Source organism: Macaca mulatta, chromosome 6 (genome assembly GCF_049350105.2).
Source record: "Macaca mulatta isolate MMU2019108-1 chromosome 6, T2T-MMU8v2.0, whole genome shotgun sequence".
NCBI classification, from domain to species: domain Eukaryota; kingdom Metazoa; phylum Chordata; class Mammalia; order Primates; family Cercopithecidae; genus Macaca; species Macaca mulatta.
The window spans coordinates 127,844,465-127,870,433 of NC_133411.1; the positions used below are offsets into that span (position 1 = coordinate 127,844,465).

General features: G+C 39.1%; 1 non-coding gene across 1 annotated transcript; it reads left to right on the forward strand.

Moving 5' to 3' along the window:
- The first annotated feature begins 4,286 nt into the window (after positions 1-4,286).
- Positions 4,287-4,350, forward strand: LOC114679129 (U7 small nuclear RNA). Its single transcript, XR_003730808.1, has one exon. It is a non-coding gene; the product is annotated as a U7 small nuclear RNA (small nuclear RNA).
- The last annotated feature ends 21,619 nt before the right edge of the window (positions 4,351-25,969 follow it).

Sequence of the window (25,969 nt, forward strand, 5' to 3'; positions counted from 1 at the left end):
TATAGAGGTAGCATAATAAAAGAAGGCAACACTCAACCCAACAAAGTATATCTTCAATGATGGCATCATAGACCCTAATGATCCATCAGAGAATTTAATAACCTCATTAATGTTCATAAAATCACACCAGGTTGGTAACCAGTAAATCTGTCCAACTGGTAATGTCACAGTTGAATGAAAGATCCAGGGAGGATAATGATAGCAGAAAAAATGTGTCATCCTAGAACTAGCCTAGAAGTTGGGGTGAGGAAGTATGAATTTGGGCCAAAGTTCACATTGCAATAATTTCAGAAAGAGCACAAAGCTAACTGTAGACAAATCATAATACTGAAACATGGTATGTGGGGCTCTTCAAACAAAGCATGGAAAAAAGATGTAATGCTTAAAGAGTCCAGTTCACAATAAAAAAAATAAATAAATAACACCTGCTCTTAAGAAATTGCCAGCTATGAAATAAATAGAAGTAAGTAACTAGGCCAGGTGCAATGACTCATACCTGTAATCCCAGCACTTTGGGAGGCTGAGGAAGGTGGATCACTTGAGCCCAAGAGTTTGAGACCAGCCTGGGCAACATAGAGAGACCCCCTCTCCATAAAAACTAAAAGAAAATTAGCCAGGCATGCTGTCATGTGCCTGTGGTCCCAGTTTCTCAGGAGGCTGAAGTAGAAGGATTGCTTGAGTCTGAGAGGTCAAGGCTGCAGTGGGCCATGATTGTGCTACTGTACTCCAGGCTGGCCAACAGAATGAGACCCTGTCTCAGAAATAATAATAATAATAAGTGAGTAAACTAAAATGCAATGAAAAGCAACGTAGCTGGTGCTGTGGGTGCCCAGAAGAAGATCCTGTATCCATGCATCTAACTTTTAGAAGCTTTAAATATCATTGGCTAGAATTCATTTTTCAAATACAGTATCTGTTTTTAAAATTAACTCCCTTTTCATAAAGTGCACTGTTGGTGTAATCTTTGGTTTCAAGCTCTTTGCAAGAGACCAATACTCTCTAAGCATCTGAATAATGCAGAGTAAAGATCCAGAGTCCTGCAGGTTTTCTTCAGACTTGAAAGACTGAGGATTCATGTACTTAAGATGAGGGGCATATAAAAGCAACCTACAGACTCAGGTTACAGGGTGTGATTTTCTAAGTCAATATTCAGTTTCACAGCCAGAATCTGTGAAAAGAGAACAAACCATGAAAAAACTAACAATTTTATGGTGGTTGAGATGATATAAGTTCCCAGAGTTTTTTAAAAAAATCAGTTTTTAAAGATAAACTAACTAAAACTAGTCCAAGAACTGAGACAGAGAATTAAAAGATGGTAGCACACCCAAAGAGCATGCTGGGTCTTGAATAGCTAACATGTTTCAAGTAGTGGAGGAAGATGTGCTAAAATAGTTACCTACTTAATTGCCTACTTATCTAGTTAGCAGTGATAATGTAAGCTCCTGAGAGTAGGCACTGTAGGTCTTTCATGTTTACATCCCAGGAAACACAAACTATATTTCCCATGGAAATGGCAAGATAAATTCCTGTTGAATGGAACAATTTTGGAAAATTCTGTATGATTCCTATTCAAATTGGAAAGAATTAAAACAGATAACACTAATTTTTTTCAGTATTAATATATATCACAGAAATTATAAAGCAATATCTGACAGAACAAGAAACATAAATTCAAGTAACTTACTGAAGACCTGAATTTGGGGAATATGTCATCATATATAGCATTTCTGTGAAAAAAGAATCAAGGAAACAAGCTTACATGTGATATTTTTAAAAGAATAATCTAGACTCATGAACATTTAGTATGTGGTATAGTTTGGATTTGTCTCTCTATCCAAATCTCATGTCAAATTGTAGTCCCCAATGTTGGAGGAGTGGGCTGTTGGGAGAGCTTGATTGGATCAAGAGGGCGGACTTCCCCCTTGCTATTCTCATGATAGTGAATGAGTTCTCACGAGATCTGGTTGTTTAAAAGTATGTACCAGCTCCCTCTTCTCTTTCTTCCTCCTGCGCTAGCCATGTAAAATATGCCTGCTTCCCCTTTGCCTTCTGCCATGATTGTAAGTTTCCTGAGGCCTCCCCAGCCGTACTTCCTTTACAGCCTGCTCAACCACGAGCAAAGTAAGTCTCTTTTATTTACAAATTACCCAGTCTCAGGTAGTTCTTTATAGCAATGTGAGAACAGACTAATACAATATGTTCATATTTGTACTCCACAATGACACAGGCTTCACTAGATGTATGGTAGCCATTTCAACTAAAAGCAATTTGAAAAGTGAAAAATCATCTAGATTGATCATCCAGTAGAAGTTTTATTCAACCAGCAGACTTTACTCAAGAAACATTACATGCCCTGGGGGACTAGATCAACTTTCCATAAAAGGAATTCAAATTTTATATCCTATCCCTATGTCTTCCCCTCAGTGAAAATCAGTGAAAATTTCTTTCCTGGCTCAAAGCCTAGATCTGTACTTTTTTTTTATCTGAATAAACAAAGATAATTATTTTGCATCCTGAGCATGAGGTCATATCATTCATTGAGAAGAGAGGTTCCATTTATAGCAGTCACTATTAATTCTCTAATAGTCATTTCTCCCATCCTCCTTGCTAACAGAACCCCACTGTAGTTCAGGCAGCCCTGTGCCCAGTCCCATGGGATGAGTAAGGAAATGTATAATAATCAATTAAAGGAATTCCATTGCTCTTGGCTGGTGATTAGCCTACAAGTGGATATATGCCCTACTTCTGGCTAAACAGATGTAAAGAAAGCATTTTTTTCTGTGATACAGTCAGGAATGCAAGGACAAAGAGCTTGCACCTCCTACCCTCCCTTCCTATCTGTGTGTGGTGTGGATATGCTATGTAGAGGTATGGCAGCCATTTTGCAATCATGAGGTGACAAGCCTGTGAAGGAACGCCAATGTTATGACGTTAAGTAAATGAAAGGACCTGGGTCCTTGACGGTAACTCTGAGTCACTGGACCTATCTGCAGATGGTTCATCTCCATGTCTTATTGAGTGAGTAAATAAAAGCCCTCATGATTTACAGTTATGTAAGGCTCTCTGATAAGTGCTCCCCAAAGCATCCTAACTATCTATAACAACTCTTAGACATTGAGGCAAGGATAATTTAAAATTTAACCAATCCTGCTTCTCCTATATTTTCTATAATCCAACCACATTTTTCTCTTTTCATCAACTTTCCTGTGAACTTAGATCACATGGTTCATCATTCAATCATGCACTTATTATTACATTTTTAACTCCCTCACACCTTTATCCTTCTGTTGCACTTGCTCAGCAAAACCCCATCCTAGATCAATCAATCTCCACATTTCCCATCCGTATCTAGGCTTCTGAATACCACCAGAGAAAATCATAGACTCAATAGATTAGTGTCACCATAAATTCAGTCTGCATTCTCAGTTCAGTCCTAAGGAATAACCTATAATCCTTCTCTGCATCTCTAGTTAGTCACTCTCCCAACAACTGTTTCAAGCCTTCACCAACTCATCCCTCCCTGTCTATGTACATCTCATTTCTGCTTTACAAGACTCCCTCAGTTTCTCAGCAGCCACTCACAGTTACCTGCATTCACTCACCATTGTCTTTTTTTATTGTAATCATTAGGTTGTTCACTAAATACCCTAATGATCCACCTTTATAGCACTTGTTAAGATCACACTAGCTGATCCTCCAGTACTTGGGCAGTGGTTAACGAGTTCTCACCAATAGTGAGGGGAAATGACAAGTGTTGCTGTGGGGCCAGAGCATTTCATTGCCACTGAGGACTCCTCCAGAACTTTCTTCCCCTCAACAATATCTCAACTCCATCTAGGTGACTATAATGAACAAAGCAAAAGTAGACACGTAGCATGAATAAAAGTTAAACCTGTTAAAAAAAAAAAAACTAAGATTTTGAAGTGTTTGTTATTGTTGCATAATATAGCTTATTCTCGTTGATACGTCTTTTCTCCTACATCACAAAATATTGTGTCTCCCCTGTCATCTCTCAGATGTATCCTTCCACTTGTTCTCCATCCTCAGAGATGCTGTTCCATCAATCATTCTTTCTTTCTCTCTCTCCATATATATAGTGTGTGTATATATGTGTATGTATATATGTGTGTGTATATGTATATATACATGCACACACACACATACATGATTTTATATATATATATATATATATATATATATATATATATATGCTCAACCTTTCCTTCATTCCACATTTATCTTTAAACTTTTCCTTCATTCCATTTAGTATAAAAATTTGTTTAAAGTAGTGTTACAGCTTTTTTAGAATTTGTCTAGCAGGCTTTCTGGTTTTCACCATAAAATGCCCCACATGGATTAATTTTAAAAATTGTTAAAAGTAATCCCATATTTTCAATCTTTTAAAAATGTCCATTATTGATCCTATATATTTCCATAGCTTCAATCTTTATGTCTCTCCCTTATAAAACACAAGTGGGCCAAGTCCTACTGCCTTGCTTGAACAATATAGTCTTTATGTACTGCATTCACTTGCACTCTTCCCATTTACTCTTCATCCCATCATAATCTCATAGCCACCCCACACCATTCTACGACAGCAATCTTCCCAAAATTATATGTGCACTCAGGCGCTAAACTGAATGGACCCTGTACTGGACATGCTGGCCTATCTTCATCTGTACATACTTCTCCTTCTTTCTTAAAATGGCCCGTTCCCAGCCCTTCTGAATGAATCTGCTGTGCCATGGCCTACAGGCTCTATCACATAGACTTGGATGTACTTTCTACCATGAGGCTCCCCAAAAAACTCCCCAAATCAGGCACAGCTGATTAGCCATGAGAAGACACATAATCTAAAGGCAACAAATCCATAGGAAAGGCCAGAAAATTATGATTTGTGTACAGGTTCATAAAAAGGATATTGGCTAAGTTTTCTTTCTCTCATGAATTTGAACTAAGATCAAAGGAAAGTTGGCATCTGGTGATGAGGAAATGGTCCTAGGAGTCTATGAAAAATTGGAACTGGGTCAGCACTATGGCCATATACAAGAAACCATATACAAGAAACCACAGAGCAGGGTATTAGCTGAGAACAGGTAACTGGGCAGCAACTCAGAGATGGCCTCTGGAGAAGGGGTAGAGTGAATAGCGTTGGTTCCTACTGGCCTTTTAGACCCAGTGGCCAGTCTTTTTGTGGTCCAGTTGTGCTTGGTTTTTGTCTCAGATTTATATAACATTCTATAAACTATCCTTAAAATGAATCCCTATTACTATAATGTGAGTGGATTTTTTCTTAGCAAAAAGTTCTTTTAACCCTTATTTCATTTTACCTCCTTCTAGCATTTTGCAATATTGACCAACACCTCTCTTGAAAGTTTCTTCCGCCTTGCTTCTCTAACAGGAGGAGCCTCTGCTTCATCCTCTATTGATACCTCTCATTTCTTCTCAGTCTCCTTCAATGGCTTCTCTTCCTCTGCCAATCTGTTAAATGTGAAAGTGCCTGAAGTTTTCCTGTTAGCTTTGGTCCACACTCCCTGGACACTTTACCCACTGTCATGTCTTCAACTCCAATGTAGTTGCAAACTCTTAGGATTTAATTCTGTCCAACTAACATGAATTTTTGGAAAATCACTGTGTTAGTCAGGGTTCTCTGGAGGGACAGAACTAGTAGGATATATGTATACATGAAAGGGAGTTTATTCAGGAGAACTGACTCACATGATCACAAAGTAAAGTCCCACGATAGCTCGTCTGCAAGCTGAGCAGCAAGGAAGCCAGTGGTGGATCAGTCCAAGTCCCAAAACCTCAAAAGTAGAAAAGACGACAGCGCGGCCTTCAGTCTGTGGCTAAACCACTGGTGTTAAGTGCAAGAGTCTAAAAGCTGAAGAACTTGGAGTCTGATGTACGAGGGCAGGAAGCATTCAGCATGGAAGAAAGATGAAGGCCAGGAGACTCAGCAAGTCTGCTCTTCCATCTTCTCCTGCCTGCTTTATTCCAGCCACGCTGGCAGCTGATTAGATGGTGCCTGCCCAGATTGAGGGTGGGTCTGCATTTCCCAGTGCACTGACTCAAATGTGAATCTCCTTTGGCAACACCCTCACAGACACACCCAGGAGAAATACTTGGCATCCTTAATCCAATCAAGTTGACACTGAATATTAACCATCACAATCGCATTTACATTTGTGAAAACAATCATTCAATTATTAGTCACAAGACTTTACATTTTTCATTTCTAAGATAGTTTGTAACATTGTAGTGAAGGTCTGTGACCAAGTTCTCAACACTATCATTCATTAGTGCATAATGACAACCTTTCAACAAACATCTGATAAAGATGCCGCAGTAGAAAATTCTGGAGCAAATATATAAAATAAATTATTCAGCTGAATCTTTGGTTTAAATTTGCTCAAAGGGTTTTGTTTGGTTATGTATAAGAATTTTGTAATTTCAATTTTTATGCAGAAAAGTGTGTAATCAAAGTAGTTATTAAGACTGAAGTCAGCTATGAGTTGGGAAAAAAATCACTACACACACACACATATTATCTATGAATATATTATATATACATACACATATTTATGAACAATGGAAGAAGGAAGTCAGGAATTGATTAATACCATCAAACTGTAAAGAAATAATTTAAGATCATAATATTTCATTGCCTCAGTTTATAGATGAAACAGAGAAACAGAGAACCCATGGTTTGCCCAAAGTGACACAGCTTGCTTATTGCAGAGTTGGACAGTCATGAAGGTCACCTGACTCCTTCTCCAGCACTCTTCCCAGCACTCTATGATTTATCAACTGCTCTCAAACATAATGGCAAGATTTTTGAGGGTTGAAGAAGACATAGTCAGAAGGCATTTATCTTCTCAACAGAATCTTCCTCTGCCACGGCACTTTTCTCCCATAGGCTCCTGCACATGGGAGATGGGAAGCAGATGTTATGAGAAGGGATGTGAGAAAAGGCAAATTCACACCTTCTCTTTGATGAGCTTAGAAGAATTCAAACTGCTCTCTCTGGAGTAGTTAAGACAGCTGCTGAGATGTACCAAAGCTTTGATCCAAGAGCCTGAAGTCCCAGAGTCATGAAATCACCCCAGGAAGAGAAATAGGGTGAGTTTTAAATCACATTTGGTAATTTATGTCTGCGTATAAAATATACTAAAATTAGAAAGAGTGGTAACAGATAAAAGATGGTAGAAAATGTTCCAAATTATTTCATTAGAAGATTGCTCTAAAGTACCAAATTTAAACATACTGAGGCTATTGTTTTCAATTATTAAAATATTCTACTGTTTTTAAAGGTTTATGTGTGAATATGTATGTGTGTATGTGTGAGTGCATATATATCTCTGTGTCTATATATGTGTGTATATTTACATATACATGTAATACTGAGAGTGAGAGAGAGGAAAACTGCTAGAGCTTGAACAGAGAACCTCATCTAAATTGGGAAAAATTAAAATCCTGGGTTCAATCACCAGGCATCTGGCACTTAATAATGGCCTTTCCAAATTATAAGTTTAGCTTTTAAATCTTTTTTAAAGCACATGAAATGTTTTAAATTTATAAAACACCGTACAGTTACATATAGAGCTACAGTTATAAAGTTAAATGTATAGTTATAGATAATGTATGGTTATAAATAGCTATAGCTATATGCATTATAACTATATATAATTGTAAATATATGTTATATATGTAAGTATATATATTACATATGTAAGTATATTTATATATATATATATATATATATATACCCACAGACACACACATACACACACAAAGTGACAAGAAAATATTCGCAGGTTTTAATTGAACTTTTCATATACTATGCCAAGAGAAAACATTCGATTTCTCAAATCAGATCACAAAATATTCAAAAGATGAGGGAGGCATTGAACTGCAGCTTTGACTGAATGACTATATTGAATCCAAAATTCCAGAAATATTTTTACTGCCTACTCTTTGCAGTCAGGTTATATTAAATCATTTATATTCTGAGATACCCACATGCATGATGAAGTCAGCATCTCTCTTTAGAACAGCAATGTCAGACAGCCCACCGGGGAGGTGGTGAGTGAGTGTGCAACCCAGCCCAGGAAACCATGCTTTTCACACAGATCCTTGCAATCAGTGCATCGGGAGATCCCCTCATGAGCCCACGCCACCAGATTGGGCTCAGAGCTGTATGGACTCTCAGCTGCCACTCAGGCATGCAGGGAGACCAGGAGTTTTTGCGTACTCTGGCCCCAGGAATTCCAGTGAGGTAGGAGACCCACCCATTCTTCTCGGAAAGGGGCTGAAGCCAGGGAGCCAAGTAATGTCATTCAGTGGGCCCCACTTCCATGACAGCTCACAAGTTATGACCCACTGGTTTGGAATTCCAGCCAGCCGGCAGCAGCAGGCTGGAGAATGCCTGAGAGTACTGAGTTCCCAGTAGGGGTAGGATGGCCAACATCTCTGCGGCTGGAGTCAGCCTGTTCTGGCCTGCTGGCTCTAGGGAGTCTAGGTGGTCCAGACTGGGAGGAATTCCCCACAGGACAGTACATTTGCTGTGGCAGATCATGGCGAGACTGCTTTAAGTGGGACCCCAATCCATCCCTTCTCATCAGGTGGGGCCTCCCTGTGGGAATTTTAGCAACTGCAGCCAGGGTTTTACGCACAGAACTCTGATCTCCCTGGGACACAGCCCCCTGGGGAAAGGAGTGGCCGTGGTCTCTAAGGCTCAGCCAACTTAGCCTTTCCCACCTGCTGGCTCTGAAGAGTCTGGGGGCCTCTGTACAAAAGGGGGTTTCCACCAAAGCAGTGCACCCACTCTACCAAGTGGAAGCCAGACTGCTTCTAAGCAGATCCCTGATCCTCTTCCTCTGGACTGGGTGAGACCTCCCAACAGAGGTCTCCAGACACTTCCTACAGAAGCGTTTGAGCCGGCATCAGTTCAGTGCCCATCTGGAAAGTACCTCCCAGAAGAAGCGGCAGGCTGCCATCTTTGCTGTTTTGCAGCCTCCACTGGTGATACCTCCAGGAGCAGTGGAAACCCAGGTGATTAGGGTCTGGAGTGGACACCCAACAAACTGCAGCAGCCCTACAGAAGAAGGGTCTGACTGTTAAAACAACAACAAAAAAACAGCAACAACAACAATATTGACAAAAAAGACCCCATAAAAACCCCATTCAAAGGTCAGCAACCTCAAAGATCAAAGGTAGATAATCCCACAAAGATGAGAAAGAATCAATGCAAAAATGCTGAAAACTCAAAAAGCCAGAGTGTCTCCTCTCCTCCAAATGATTGAACACCTCTCCAGCAAGGGCAAAGAACTGGGGTGAGGATGAGATGGCTAAATTGACAGAAGTAGGTTTCAGAAGTGGGTCATAACATACTTCATTGAGCTAAAGGAGCATGTTCTAACCCAAGGCAAAGAAGCTCAGAATCATGATAAAAGAATACATAGGAGCTGATACACAGAAGAGCCAGTTAAAAGGGGACTATAAATGAACTGATGGAAAAACAACACGAGAACTTCACAATGAAATCATGAGTGTCAATAGCCAAATGACCAAGTAGAGAAAAAACAGAATTTACATTCTTCTAATCACCACATGGCACTTACTCTAAAACTGATCACATAATCAGAAGTGAAACACTCCTCAGCAAATGCAAAAGAACTGAAAATCATAACAAATAGTCTCTTAGACCACAGTGCAATCAAATTAGAACTCAAGATTAAGAAACTCACTCAAAACAAAACAACTACATAGAAATTGAACAACCTGGATGGGTGCAGTGGCACATGTCTGTAATCCCAGCACTTTGGGAGGCTGAGATAGGAAGATCATCTGAGGTCAGGAGTTCGAAACCACCCTGGCCAATATGGCAAAACTCTGTCTCTATTAAAAATACAAAAAGTAGCTGGGCATGGTGGTGGGCACCTGTAATCCCAGCTACCCAGGAGGCTGAGGCAGGAGAATTGCTTGAACTAGGGAGGCAGAAGTTGCAGTGAGCTGAGATCATGCCACTGCACTCCAGCCTGGGCAACAGAGTAAGACTCCATCTCATAAATGAATAAATAAATTGAACAATCTGTTCCTGAATGACTCCTGGGTAAATTATGAAATTAAGGCAGAAGTCAAGAAGTTCTTTGAAACAAATAAGAACAAAACGACAACATACCAGAATCTCTGGGATGCAGCTAAAGCAGTTTTAAAGGGAAATTTATAGCACTAAAATAACTACATTAAAAATCTCGAAAGATATCAAATAAATAACCTAACATCACAACTAAAGGAACTAGAGAACCAAGAGCAAACAAACTCCAAAGCCAGCAGAAGACAACAAATAATTAAGATCAGAACAGAGCTGAAGGAGATAGACACCAAAAACTCTTTTAAAAATCAACAAATTCAGGAGGTGTTTTTTTTAAAAAAATTAATAAAATAAATAGACTGCTAACTAGACTAATAAAGAAGAAAAGCGACAAGAACCAAATAGACAAAATCAGAAAGTATAAGGGGGTATCACCACTGACCCCACAGAAATACAAACAACCATCAGAGAATACTGCAAACATCTCTATGCACATAAACTGGAAAACCTAGTAAAAATGGGTAAATTCCTGGACACACACAACCTGACTGAACCAAGACTGAACCAGGAAGAAATTGAATCCCAGAATAGACCAATAACAAGTTCTGAAATTGAGGCAGTAACAAATAGCCTACCAACCAAAAAAAGCCTGGGACCAGATGGATTTACAGATGAATTCTGCCAGAGGTACAAAGAGGAGCTGGTACCATTTCTTCTGAAACTATCCCAAACAATTGAAAAGCAAGAATTCCTCCCTAACTCATTTTATGAGGCCAGTATCATCCTGATACCAAAACCTGGCAGAGATACAACAGCTAAAGAAAACTTCCCTCCAGTATCCCTGATGAACATCAATGCAAAAGTCCTCAATAAAATACTGGCAAACCAAATCCAGTAGCACATCAAAAAGCTTATGATCAAGTTGGCTTCATCCCTGGGATGTTGATTCAACATACGCAAATCAATGAACATGATTCATTACATAAACAGAACTAAAGACAAAAACCACATTATTATCTCAATAGATGCAGAAAAGGCCTTCGATAAAATTCAACATCCTTTCATGTTAAAAACTCTCAATAAACTAGGTATTGAAGGAACATACCTCAAAATAATAAGAGCCATATATGACAAGCCCACAGCCAATATCGTACTGAATGGCCCAAAGTTGGAAGCGTTCCCCTTGAAAACTGGCACAAGACAAGAATGTCCTCTCTCACCACTCCTATTCCACATAGTATTGGAAGTTCTGGCCAGGAAAATCAGGCAAAAGAAAGAAATAAAGGGTATTCACATAGGAAGAGGGGAAGTCAAATGATCATCGTTTGCAGATGATATAATCCTATATCCCAAAACCTCATCATCTCAGCCCAAAAGCTTCTTAAAGCTTACAAGCAACTTCAGCAAAGTCTCAGGATATAAAATCAATGTGCAAAAATCGCTAACATTCCTATACACCAACAACAGGCAAGCATAGAGTCAAATCATGAATGAACTCCCATGCACAATTGCTACCAAGAGACTACAGCTAACAAGGGAAATACAGGACATCTTCAAGGAGAACTACAAACCACTGCTCAAGGAAATCAGCGAAGACACAAACAAACGGAAAAGCATTTCATGCTCAATATCATGAAAATGGCCATACTGCCCAAAGTTATTTATAGATTCAATGCTATTCCCATCAAGCTACCATTAACATTATTCACAGAATTAGAAAAAAACTCTTTTAAAATTCATATGGAACCAAAAAAGAGCTTTAATAGCCAAGGTAATCCTAAGCAAAAAGAACAAAGCTAAAGGCATCATACCACCCATCTTCAAACTATACTACAATGTTACAGAAACCAAAACAGGATGGTACTGGTTTAAAAAAAAAAAAAAAAAAAAAACAGATACATAGATCAGTCCAACAGAATAGAGAACTCTGAAATAAGGCCACACACCTACAACCATCTGGTCTTTGACAAACCTGACAAAAACAAGCAATGAGGGAGGGACTCCCTATTTAATAAATGTTGCTGGGAGAACTGGCTAGCCATATGCAAAAGACTGAAAATTGACTCCTTCATTACTCCAGATACAGTAATTAACTCAAGATGGATTAAAGACTTGAAATGTAAAACCCAAAACTACAAAAACCAGAGAAGAAAATCTAGGCAATACCATTCAAGACATAGGCACAGCGTAATATTTCATAATGAAGATGCGAAAAGCAATTGCAATAAAAGCAAAAATTGACAAATGGGATATAATTAAACTAAAGAGCTTCTCCACAGCAAAAGAAACTATTATTAGAGTGGACAGACAACTTACAAATGGGAGAAAATTTTTGCAATCTATCCATCTGACAAAGGTCTAACATCCAGGATCTACAAGAAACTTACACAAATTTATAAGAAAAAAACAACCCCATTAAAACATGGGCAAAAGACTTGAAAAGACACTCTCAAAAGAAGACATTCATGCAGCCAAAAAACATATGCAAAAAAACTCAACATCACCGATCATTAGAGAAATGCAATTCAAAACTACAATGAGATACCATCTCATACCAGTCAGAATGCCAATTATTAAAAATGTCAAGAAACAACAGATGCTGGTGAGCTTGTGGAGGAAAAGGAGTGCTTTTACATTGTTGGTGGGAATGTAAATTAGTTCATTCATTCTGCAAGATAGTGTGGGGATTACTCAAAGATCTAGAAGCAGAAATGCCATTTGACCCAGCAATCCCATTACTGGGTATATACCCAAAGGAATATAAATCATTCTATTATAAAAATACAAGCACACCTATGTTCATTGCAGCACTGTTCACAATAGCCAAGATATGGAATCAACCCTAATGCCCATCAGTGATAGGCTAGATAAAATAAATGTGGTACATATACACCATGAAATACTATGCAGCCATAAGAAAGAACAAGATCATATCCTTTGCAGGGAAATGGATGGAACTGGAATCCATTATCCTCAGCAAACTAACCCAGGAACAGAAAACCAAACACTACATGTTCTCACTTATAAGTGAGAGCTGAACAATGAGAACACATAGATACAGGGAGGGGAACAACACACACACGGGTCTGTTGGGTAGGACAAGGGGTGAGAGAGCATCAGGAAGAATAACTAATGGATGCTGGGCTTAATACCTAGGTGATGGGTTGACCTGCGCAGCAAATCACCATGGCACACATTTACCTATGTAACAAACCTGAACGTTCTGCCTATGTACCCTGGAACTTAAAAGTTGCAAGAAGAAAAAAAAAGTAATGCCCACAGTCAAAGCATGGCATGCACTTCAGCAGCTAATTTTTTTCACCCTTCAGGCATGGATTAAAGTGCCCTTTTATGGCAGTGTTCAGAGTTAGCCCGCAAACCTCAGAATCTCCTCAATATTCTTTGTTAGCCCTCAGCCTCAACTGTCAGTTTCTAGTCAAATCACTGTTGCCTAGAGTCGCCTTCTCCCAACTCCAGCCAGGAGATCTTCATTTCTAACCTTACTTGCCTCTCGAACCCCTTGAACACTCCCTCTGGCCTGGCTCTACTCAGCTCTGGATGAATAAACAATGGCTTCTCAGCTCTCCCTTTTTCTAGACCTTCTATTCTGCACTCTGTTTTCCAAGATGGTCAGGGACCCTTAAACCTTGCCCGATACCCCCATACTTTTTAATGATTCCACCTTTTCTTATAATACCTAATTCTCTACTCCTTAGGCACCTCCTCTCAGAGCCACCTCCTGAGACCAACAGTCCAAATTCAGTGATGCATCTCAATAGGAGCTGCCAAGGAATCCTCTCTCTGTACAGATACTAACCTATACTCAAGGCAATATCATCATGCTTAACCAACCAGATGAAAGTGTTCTTGATCCCCACACATTTCAGGAAGTTTACTGTAATAGAAAAAATTTTGAAGTCCAACAGAAATGAATCTTTGTGCTTGGAGACTGTCACTAACACCCCAAATTCACTATAGTCCTTAGCCTCGGGAAAGCAACTAATTGATTCATCTGTTGTATTTTAATGTCTTTACCACTTTTCAATGTGCTGCTGTGTTTATAAGCTGCAAAATGTTTGGGATTAGATGTCTGCTCTTGAAATGTGCTACTTTTGGCAGGGTTTTCAGTAATACCTCAGGGTACTGTTTTGGAAAATTTCAGGAATTCTCTTTGTAAGCTTATGAAGGGCCATTCTCTTAAAACGCACTGGATTGCCCCTTCTCATTTGGTACATTTTCCCTAACACAGACAAATTTGCCTCTCTCCAAGTCTCCAAGTTTAGTGCAGGCAGGAAAAATAGTATATTTTGTCTCTTGAAGATACTACTAAATCATCCCCTAGCATGCTATTATGCATTTATTCATGCCTTGTGTTTATTGTCTGTCCACTGACTAGCAGGTAAGTGCCAAGGAGGGCAAGGATTCATCTTCGGTCTCTGGTTAATCCGTTGGCCTATAACAGTGCCTGGCCCAAAGTGTAAGTTCAGTAAATATTTGTTAAATTTGTTAAGCAATTAATCTTCTGCTATACAAATTTAACCTGAATGCTTTGGCACTTGTTATGTTGAAACAAGATGTACAGTTTGAATTGAGAAATACCTCATGAGCTTTGAGAGAAATACCTCCTTTGAGTGAAAGGAGATCATGATTATTCCATCCTACTCTAATGGTATGAATTACTCCATGAGGAGCAAGAAACATGACATTTCTTGTGTTCCAAATTGAATCAAATCTGGCTCAATGCCCACAGAAAAAGTTTTTTGAGAAATCCAATAAAAGCCACCTTTTTGGATTACCTCCCCTCTCCTTCTTTCAAACAAGCAATCTAGAGCTATAGAGTTCAGAAAAATGAAACAGAGAAATTGGTACTCTATTTTGGTTACTGGTGCTTTTGGTATATAGTAAAAGAAATGGCTCCACCCACAGTTCTTCTCCCTTCATCCCAAGTTCAGCCACGGAGACACTTCTGAAGCACCCAAGATGACAGGATATAGTTTCCAGTCTATACAGGCACCACATGACCATTACCATGTGAAATTCTTGCATCCACAAAAGCACTGCTTTCCAGTGGGATGAGATATCTATCACTAACAGAAACTACAAACCCTGATTCTTTTCCTAGTTCTCAAGTATCATCTAATATCCCAGAGTTTCTTTCATTTTACTCTTAATTCTCTCCCTTCCTGTCTCTCAAACAAACAAGCAGAAAAGGTTTTTCATACTGGCTTTGCTATATCTCATACTAGTGTATAATCACCCGTTCTTATAGATGGACAGAACCCAGACCCTAGAAACAAAAATTTTTGACTTGCCTTTTTCAGGGAACAAATAAAAGCCAGGTTTTAGGACATTCTTGATTTAGGTGGTGAAGTAGGGGATTTCAGGTAGGACTGGCTTCAGTTGCTTGTAACCAAAGCTCCAAAACAACAATGGCCTTAAAAAGACAAACATTTGTTTTATCTCCCTTAGAAGACGTCCTGAGATAGCTCCCAATGCTGGTATGGAGGCTCCTATCCTATGCTCCACCAACCTTACCATGCCACCTCATGACGCAAGGTGACTGTTCATGTATTGGCCATATGCTAACAAACAGAAAGAAAAAGGGTAAAGGGTGCATGACAGATATTTTTTAAAATTCCCTTGGGCAGCCATAATGTTTCATTACAGCTCACTGGCAAGTCACATAGCCAGACTAGTACAAAGAAAGATGAAAACTGTAGCCTTTATCCTACATGGTCATCTTGGATATTGGGAAAGGCAATAGCAGTCTATACTTCGAACAGAACATTCATTCTGTTCTTTCATCATAAGTTGGTAATTGTGAAAAGCAAAACACAGAGATTTTTCAATAGGTCATCAAACTGTACAAAATACTAATAAATAATCCTTTTATTCTTCCAAGTTTAAGATCCACTTCAAGTCTCAATTGCCACTTGCCCCACACTTTTGTTGAAGGTGAGAGACAAAGTCATTTGTCATCAGCATCTTCTCAAAATTCTTTTGTCATCTGACTTGGTCTCAGATAGATTAATAGATATTTATGAGATATATGATAATAAAAGAATGGGACATAAGAGAAGCAAAATCTAAAATCAAGCCTAATTTGAATTCTATGAAGGTTGGGCACGAGGACAGAAGTAATAGAGTAAGTGAATCTTGTCCCCACCTCCACTCCCACCAAATTATAAGCTTGAAGAATTTGTATCATTGTTTTATACCTCCCAGAATCTTCTATATAACCAGCACTCAATTTTGCTACACTGAGTTGAAAATTGATAATAATATAAATAGACATAAGAACTTTTGTGAAAAACAAAGAAGAAGAAGAATTTAAAACACTTTCAAATTAATGACATGGCAGAAAAGAGCACTGTACCAAAAGTTGGCACACCTAGGTTCTATAAGTGTCTTCACTAGTTATTGCGTATTGGACCTCAGTTTCCCCATGTGGAAAATGGAGTTTATAACTCTACTCCTGCCTTTATCTTTCAGATTTTAATTATGAATAAATATTAATTGTGAAGTGTTGTATAGTATATCACTTTTCTGTATTCTTCTTCCTAGACCTACCCAGCAAATATACCAGATTGAGGAGTTTTTGCAATTTGGGGGGATAAGCAAAAAAAAAAAAAAAAATGAAATAACGGAAGGATGTATTAAAGGAAGAACCATTCTTTAAGGCAGTGGATAACCTGCTAATAAAATTCCCTGAAACAATAAACATGACAATCAGAGCAGCAACTACAAATCACTCAGGGAAGGACCTTCCACCACAGCATCTAGGCTCCCTCTGCCTTGACTCATCTAGGCTCAGGGCCTCTGACCTGGTTCATATTATGTTTCTGCAAGTGTCATGATCATAATAATCACAATGAGCAGAGCTGTAATCAGACATCCTTGAAAGGCCCACGAGTCACAGGAAATAAGCACTATGACTTAAGAGGATGTTCCAACTACTGTTCAATCACACCAGTCACACATATCCTATTTGAAGAATTCCATTAAATGTCTTTTGGAAAAATCACAATGTGGTCAGAATTAAAATTCAGACACTACCAATGAACCGGGGAGAGGGCCATTTTCACTCCTGGTCAGTAATTTGTGGGGATATTAAACTTATCTCTGGCCTTTGAGAATATATAATAGAGAAACTGATTGAGTTTGGGGGTTTAAGGAAGGTTCCTCAGAAGAGGCATTTAACCTGAATCTGAAGAACTAAAATTCTCAAGTGAAGAGAGAGAGGAAGGGATTTCTAGATTTACAAAAACAGCATGTGCCAAGGCCCTGAGGCAGGAAAGAGAAGAGCCAACTCATGGAACTGAGAGAAGGGCTGTATGAGTGCAGCAAGAAGAGCACAGAAGACAGCAGTGCCAGACAAGGCTGGAGAGCTGGACTATCCGAGTTGGGGATCTTTGCTTTTGAGCCAAAGAAGTTAACTCTGCCTCACTCATCAAAATAAGGAGAGAGTTGTTTTATTCAAATACAGTCAACAACTCAAAAAGTTGAAAGATGTTCATAGGATGTAGCACAACCAAGGTCACTGGTCATCCTACCAGTGCAGTTTTGGTGACTCCAGAGTCAAATGGCCTGAGGGGTTATTGGGAAGTAGGGTGAAGGAGGAAGCAGGCACAGACTGTGTTTGGGAAGTCTGGCTGTAACTGAGGCGATCAGAGAGAAAGCATTGGTTCGGGATACGGGAGCAGGGTCAAGGCAAGCTCTTTTTAAGATTAAGAAGTCTGAAAAATAGGCCAGGCGCAGTAGCTCACGCCTGTAATCCCAGCACTTTGGAAGGCCAAGGCAGGCGGATCACGAGGCCAGAAGATCAACACCATCCTGGCTAACACGGTGAAACCCCGTCTCTACAAAAAATTAGCCGGGCGTGGTGGCGGGCGCCTGTAGTCTCAGCTACTCAGGAGGCTGAGGCAGGAGAATGGCGTGAACCAGAGAGTCGGAGTTTGCAGTGAGCAGAGATTGCACCACTGCACTCCAGCCTGGGCGACAGAGCGAGATTCCGTCTCAAAAAAAAAAAAAAAGTCTGAAAAATAGTTCAATGGCAATGAAAAAGAATGGTTGAGTAGACAAGAGAGAAGGGATAATGTTTAGCATATACAAGAAGGAAAGTAATTTATAGCACACGTGGAAGAATTGTTCTTAGCAATAAGGAGGAGCAGCTCCTCTATGCCTGCCCAAAGTACATATGCAGGGTGAGTCCTCGGTGATGGTAGTAAACAAACGCAGTTCCTGGGTGATGGCTTCTACTTGTTTTTGAAGTAGGTCATTTTCTGAGATGAGGGAGGAGTGGGAGGTACGTAAAGAGAATTAGGAAATTTAAAGAAGTAGAGAAGTTGGGGTTTTCTGTGTTTGTTTTTGTTTTTGAGACAGGGTTCCACTCTCGCTCAGGCTGAAGTGCGGTGGAACCATCAGAGCTCACTGCAGCATTAACCTCCCAGGCTCAGGTGATGTTCCCACCTCAGTCTCCCAAGTAACCAGGACTATAGGCAAGCACCACCATGCCCAGCTAATTTTTGTATTTTTCGAGAGACAGGGTTTTGCCATGTTACCCAGGCTGGTGTTGGCCTCCTGGCCTCAAGCAGTCCCCAAGCCCCGACCTCCCAAAGTGTTGGGATTACAGGCGTGAGCCACTGCACCCAGCCAGGGAAGATTTTTAAAAGTCACTGTGGGGAGTGGGAGAATAAGAAACAAGAAACACAGAAAGAGATTCTAGTCAGGATTGAGGGCACAATTAAGAGGCATGTTTAATATTCCTAAATATTGACTGTGAATGTGATATTCTTGTCCCAAAATAGGGGCAGGAACCATCTTTGTATTCTCTGTAAACACATAGTAGATATTTGACATATTCCCATGGTTTGTTTATTTTCAGGCCTCCATACCAAGTCTCTTAACCTACTACCTAGTTTCTTATCTTAGGAACTCAGCAAGTTCTATGACATTTAAATCCATTGTTAAGAAATGTGGAGCTAAAATTGCAGCACACTGTGATTCAGTGTACAAGTCTTTATGAAATATATTTGGGTATAAGAATTACCCTAAATTCATCATATTGATTTATTTGTATTTTCTCTTTTCTTTAATTTTATCTTTTATTATCATGCCTTACTAGCCAAATATATTTTAGTGACTTTAAGTTCCTTTTGTGGAATGAAGGAAGGTCCAACTAATTAACATCAATAATAGAACCAAAAGTATCACCTGGAAGTTACCTTAATTTAAAAATGTTGTCATTACAGACATAGATATGTAGGGTATGTGTGTAGAAATTGATATAGATTCTGCAACATTTGCTAAAAATTCTTATAGAAACAAGAAGCATAAAACCTAGATCAGTTTCTACTGAGACACAATCTATTTTGTAGAAAATGAAGGCATATTTATCTACTTATTGGTGTAATGTTTTCCATAAAAATGAAATATTTTTACTAATTTCTAATAAACTATGAGCAAGAAAAATTATACTCCAAGATAACTGTAAAATGATGAAAGTGGAGGAAATAGAGAAGATTTCATTTCTTCAAATAGTACATTGTTACTATTTTTAAAGCTGGGAATATATTTCAAATAGTAGTCTCAACTTAATTACTTTTAAGACAACAACTACTGTAAACTTAAGCCTCTTATATGACAACAGTTAATATTTTCAATGTACTTCACACTAAATAATATCAATGCTTTCTTTGACTTTGATTTTAAAATATCTGAATGAGAAATGGCATAATGGACTATAGACTCAAATCTCCATTCCATCTTTCTCTGCCTGTGTGACCTCATGAAAGTCCCTAATCACAGTAGATTATTATGAGAATTCAGTGAGTTACCATATGGGAAACACTTAGAACAGAACCTGGAAAACAGGCAGCATTATACAAGTGTTAGTTGTTGCTATGTTGTTGTTGTTGTTGTCATTGTCTTCATCATCTAAAAGATGTAGAAACTGTCTTTGCTAGGGTTTTTCTCAAGTGCCACCTGAAGCTTAACAGACTAGGTAACTAAATGAGTTCTAGTGATAATGACTGAGGTTGCGATACTGGTCTCTTGGCTTTAAGAACATCCTACTGGTGTTATCATAATGAGGCAAAGGATATCTTCCTGTGTATTCAAAAGGTAGACCCAATCAACTAACAATCCCAAGTTCATGTGAGGGACAGTCAGACTGGCCTGTGAGCCAGAATGTCCTTGACATCTATTCCATTCCCTAACTGTTTCACGGCCTCACCACTAGTGACACAGAAAGGTAAAGCTTGACTAGGCGTAAAGCTTGACTAGGCCTTCTCGGCCTTGCAGTTCAGGTCTCTTCTCTGAGCAAGGAAGTGGCTTCGAGAGCCTTCCAACCAACTTCTGGACACCAAACTACTCTCCCCAGCAAGGCCTTTTCCAGGCTCTCAGGAGTCATCCAGAAGTCCTTACTTCTTCTAGACATGTTGGCAATATGTATAATTAAAAAACAAGCAATGGACAAAAGTTGGCATCAGACAAACCAAAGTCCTTTACTCCTCAGTTCCACCACCCAATAACCAGTGACTTTTGCTATTTCCTTGCACTTTCTGAGCCTCAGTTTCCTTAGCTATAAAGTTGAAGTAATGGTTAGAAAAAAATTGTTTATACCTGTCCAGTGATGATAGCATTTGGCTTATCCTGTTGTGATGGTCTCAGGCAGAAACCATCCATTTCATGTTGTCTTCTGCTTTGTGGCCCAAATCATCTTGGAAACCCTGACTCCAAGGGTTTTTCCAATGTCAAGGTGACATATTTTGGGATAGCTTATTTTAAACCTCATCATTATCAAATGAACATTTTTAAAACCCAAGGATTTCTTAACAGTTCATTTTTCTGAAATTGGGAAAGGCAAAATCAAGAAGAGCTGCGAGAAGAATATATATAAGACAAATTTATCATTGCTACAGGGCTAACCTAAATAATCCAAGCTCAAGTCAGTGCTACATTTACCTCATAGCCATGGGCAGACCGGCTTTTAGTAGATAGAGACTGACTGAAGGAATCTTACCTGTGTACACTGTTACTAGTTGAGATCCCAGTCTGTTGCAAAGAGAGTCTGACCAAATTTCAGTACAAAATCCACCTGAGAAAACCAGTATCAAAAGCCCATTAGGAAGGGCACTTATAAGGGTTGGGGTAATTACACTTAACTGTAGGATGGTCTTGGTAGAGATTCCTCAGAATTTGTAAATTAGGGAGCTGCTAGAAGTGTTAGTAATTATATCTTTAGAACATAAGTCCATACAGAGTTACTATTAGGTCAGTTTTTCTGTGGTCTTATCTACAACATATGAGCCTGAAAAAAATCAGTGTTAAAAAAGTTTGAATATAGATCATCTGTGATGCACATCATGTCTGGGTCTGGTGCAGTTAATGTTTTGCAAGTAAGGTACATTTTCAAGTTATGGTTTTGCTTTAGGTTTTCACCTCTTCTTTTGGATAAAGCATTTTTTAAAATCTTTGACATTCTTGATAGCTAGTTATTGAAACTGGCCCAACTGGCCCATAGAACTGATGTTAACAGTTTTTGAATAAACATACAAATTGACCCTCCCTGGTGTTAAAACTTGAAACTTAAATTTATCTTATTGGAGTTGCTTCCTCAGAAAACTGACCCTCAGATAAGGAACTAAAACACCAGATCACTCTGTCCAGACAATGAGATGCCAGATCTCTTATCCATCATGACTTTATGTAGCTACATTCCTTCCCTGCTATATAAACCCCCTATTTTAATCAGTTGAGGGAGATGGATATGAGACTGATCTCCCCTCTCTCTAGCTGACGGCACCTGAATAAAAAGCCCTCTTTCCTGGCAATACTCCCTGGCAATACTCATTGTTTCAGTGACTGGCTTTCTATGCAGGAAGCAACAGGGTCCCCCCCGCCCTGGTATTTCAGTAACAGATTTTGGTTTCCTGACTAGAAATGTGTTGCTCACAGTTCACTGGCCACAGGCCAGAAGAGTTTCAGAAGACCTCCTAGGCAGCTGCCTGTCTTTGTTTTTTTGGCCAAAGGTAAGTTTCAGTCTCTCTCTCTTTGACCCACCACTGCCAGCCCCAACCATCATCCTGATTGCCTAGGAAGAATAGCCCTTGAACATTGACATCTGGGGAGGCTGAGGCAGGAGAATGGCGTGAACCCAGGAGGCGGAACCCAGCAGTGAGCTGAGATCGTGCCACTGCACTCCAACCTGGGCAACAGAGCAAGACTCTGTCTCAAAAAAAAAAAAAAAAGAAAAGAAAAGAAAGAAAGAAAAGAAAATTGACATCTGCCTCTGGACAGATAAGTGTCTTTTGTGGGTTGCTGACAGCAAATATGGCTCCTCTAGATCTGAGGAATCTATTTGCAGGTTAAACAAGCCTAACCAATGAAGAGAGGAAAGCTCCCTGACTGTTTCAGTTTGGACACTCTTGGGGCTTGTTAATAATTGCTTATTTGTGTCTGTGTGTGCACATCTGCATCTGGACAAGTGAGTGTCTTCTGTGTGTCCAAAAAGCAGGAACTGCTCCTCTTGATTTGGGGAATTCTGAAGGAATTTCCATTTAAGGTTGAAAAATCCAAGCAGCTGAGAGAGGAAAGCACCCGGACTCAGTTTGGACACTTTTGGGGCTTGTTGATCGCTGCTGCAGTTGGACTGTGTCTTGATGACTGCTTAAGTGTATGTCAATGCAGACATGGGAGGCTGTGATTCGATCCCAGAGTGCAGCCCACTTGGGTGCATTTCAGGGTTGGTCTGAAGGTAGTTGTGGGCCAACGGAGTGAGGGAAAGTCTATGGCCATACCACCCTGAACGTGCCTGACTTTGCCCGATCTTGGATAGTCTTTGAATTGTAGTACTGTCCTTAATGGGAAAGCAGGATATATGCCTTGCATCCAGGCTTTTATGCTGCTGTTCTAAGCAGGTCAGGCCTGGTTATTACATGATGTTCCGCAGTGCTGTTTGGTCCTAGTATTCTTTGGAGTCTGAAAAGATTTGGCCTTAAAAAATCAAACTTCTATGAAAACTGCTTTACCCAAAATTTTGGCTCACACCCTTCACTGGATTACCTATTAGGGCAAACAAAGGTTAGCTATGTGAACATATTCATAACTCATGGCTAGAATTCCAAGGTAAAAGGTATTGGATCTTTATTTGTAAGTGGGTACATGTGTCTAAATGTTATGTGATGTTTTTACAGAGTACCAAACTGGCTTTTAAATAAAGGAATATTCTGGCCAGGCAAAGTGGCTCACTCCTGTAATCTCAGCACTTTGGGAGGCTGAGGCAGGCAGATCGCTTGAGCCCAGGAGTTCGAGACCAGCCTTGCCAACATGCCGAAACTCCATCTCTACAGAAAATACAAAAATTAGCTGGGCATGGTGGTGCAAGCTGTACTCCCAGTTACTTGGGCGGCTGGGGTAGGAGGATCACTTGAACCCAGGAGGCAGAGGTTGCAGTAAGCTTAGATTGCACCACTGCACTCCAGCCTGGTTGACAGAGTGAGACCCTGTCTCAAAAAAATAATAATAATACATAAACAAATGAGCACTCATAAATTAAGTAAATAAGCTTAAGCACTTTCAAGTTACTATGAATTAAGTAAATTCTTAATAAACACGTTGGCTTTAAAATTATTGGTAAAATAAAAATAGAAATGTCTTCAGAATTATCAGCATACCTTTCGGTCGGGTTTTATATTTCTCTCTGCTTGCTATTTAAAGATATTTAAACTATGGTTTGGCACAAAAGGTTATAAGACTATAAACCCAGTCATGAACAGAATGATCTTTGTGTGATTTTTTTTATAAATAAGGCCAATTTAATATTGTTAGTGTAATTTTCAAAAACAGTTGAACCTGAGTTATTGGGAAAATATCCATGTATTTAAAGTTCTTGCTGAGATGAATACCTGATACTCACAGGCTATAAAAATGGTTAACAAGGAAATGATAACTAGCTTTGTCTAATATTTCAGTTCTCATAAGTAACCTAGATAAACTGCTAAAATGAATGAAATCCGAATAGGATAAATGTTGTAGGTAAACTCTTCATGTAATTTAAAATATTGAAATTATTTTGGATGTTCGTTAAATGTCTGTGTCATTCTAAGTAAGAAAGGATTACGATATGGGGAAACAGGTTTTTTTTTAAAATAGTGGAATGTTCTCATCTATAAAATGCTAATATCTGATAGTTCAGGATTTTTGTTCCTAGGTTTTCACTAAAATTTAAAGTTACTAAGCATAAGAATTCTAAGTAATATATAATTCTGTATATAAAATGTGCCATAAAAGATATGCTTTTATTGAGAAAAAGAATAATTTCTTTAATTCAGAAGTTATCTAAAGATTAATTCAAAGTATGGACTTGGAAGATTATGTCTGAAACAAGGTAGAAAGGAACCAGTAAGTAGAGGAGAGAGATGTGAAAAAGATTGGTCCCCTGTATTAGAAAAGGTTTCTTTAAAATCTTGCCTTGCTGTTAATAAAATTACAAGAGGTTTTGATTTTGATGCTATAACCACTTTTTGAAAACTTACTGGATTCATATCTCAGAAGTGGAACTCTGTTGTGCCTTGCTGTTTTAGCTATTTTGTCCCCTTGCAAAGGCCGGAGATAATAACTCTCTCCTTCAACTTTTTCACAGCTCCTGTAAATTTTTCCCTCTGGTTCTAACCGCAATTGTGACTGGAATGTTTATCTTAAAGGATTAGAAAGCAATGCTTTCCTCCAATATAACTTGATTCTGTACTCTTGGCTTTTTTTGATATATCTTAATTGCTCCATGTACCCAGAAAACTTCTCATGCTCTTCCCCTGCTCAAGGTACTAGTTTTCTGGTTTCTTGTTTCCTCTGTAATATAATATTCACCGACGACTCTGAACACACGCCTCCTGTGTCTGATTAATTCCAGTACCCTTTTCATCAGGTTATCTAAATGGGCTTCCTATAAGGAGAAGCAATCACACTGCAGAAGATCTTTCTTTGCCTGTTGGTAACTAGCCTAAGAAACAGATTTTACATTTTATCAAGAGAATTTCTATGTCATTGTTATTAACTTTCTGATTGCTTAAAAAAATAGATTTAAAAGAATTAAGGCTTTTACATGCACAAAACTTTCTGTATTACTTTTAAAGTCTTTTTGCCATTAAGTTACAGAGCTTTCACTCCTGGATCTGAAAATGGCACCAACTCCTACTAAATCTTGAACATTAACACCAGTCAAAACCTCGTCTTCAGACCCAGGAGAAGGTGACAATCAAAGTGAACTGCTTTCATGAGACACAGGGCCAGAAACAAACTACTGAATCCCTCTAGGCCCAGGACTATCATAGAAGAAAGAGGCATGAGATTGTAAGGGTCAATTTTGAGGGGTAAAATCCGTTAAGAGTTTTTCTATAAATTAAATGTTACTATCAAGAACACACTGATGCAAGGCCAGAATCTAGGTCCCTGTGTTAGAATAACATATGTTGTTATATTAACCTTTGCTTCCTGGGTGGCCATCGTATGGAGTTGCAACTGTGCTGCATTCAGTTATTAAAGGTAAAGTTACCAGTGAAATTTAGATATGAATTCAACTCCTGGGGAGGTGGTTCCCTGGATGTAAAAGGAAGTACAAACTAATAAGGAAAAAAGCAAAATAGTGAATCCCTTTGTTACTGTTATCTATAATAGTCACAATGGAAGTAAGAGAGTGCTGGGTTGGGTCTTGAGACTGGACCAGACTCAGATGTGGGTCTGTCTGAGCTCAGATCACTAGCCTCAAAGCTACCACAAAAGGGGAAATTATGCCAATGTACTAAGATTACCTCTGAAATCTGTGATTTCCAAGAAGGCAGTCAATGTTGGGGGAAGGGCAAAACAGAGTAGAGAGTA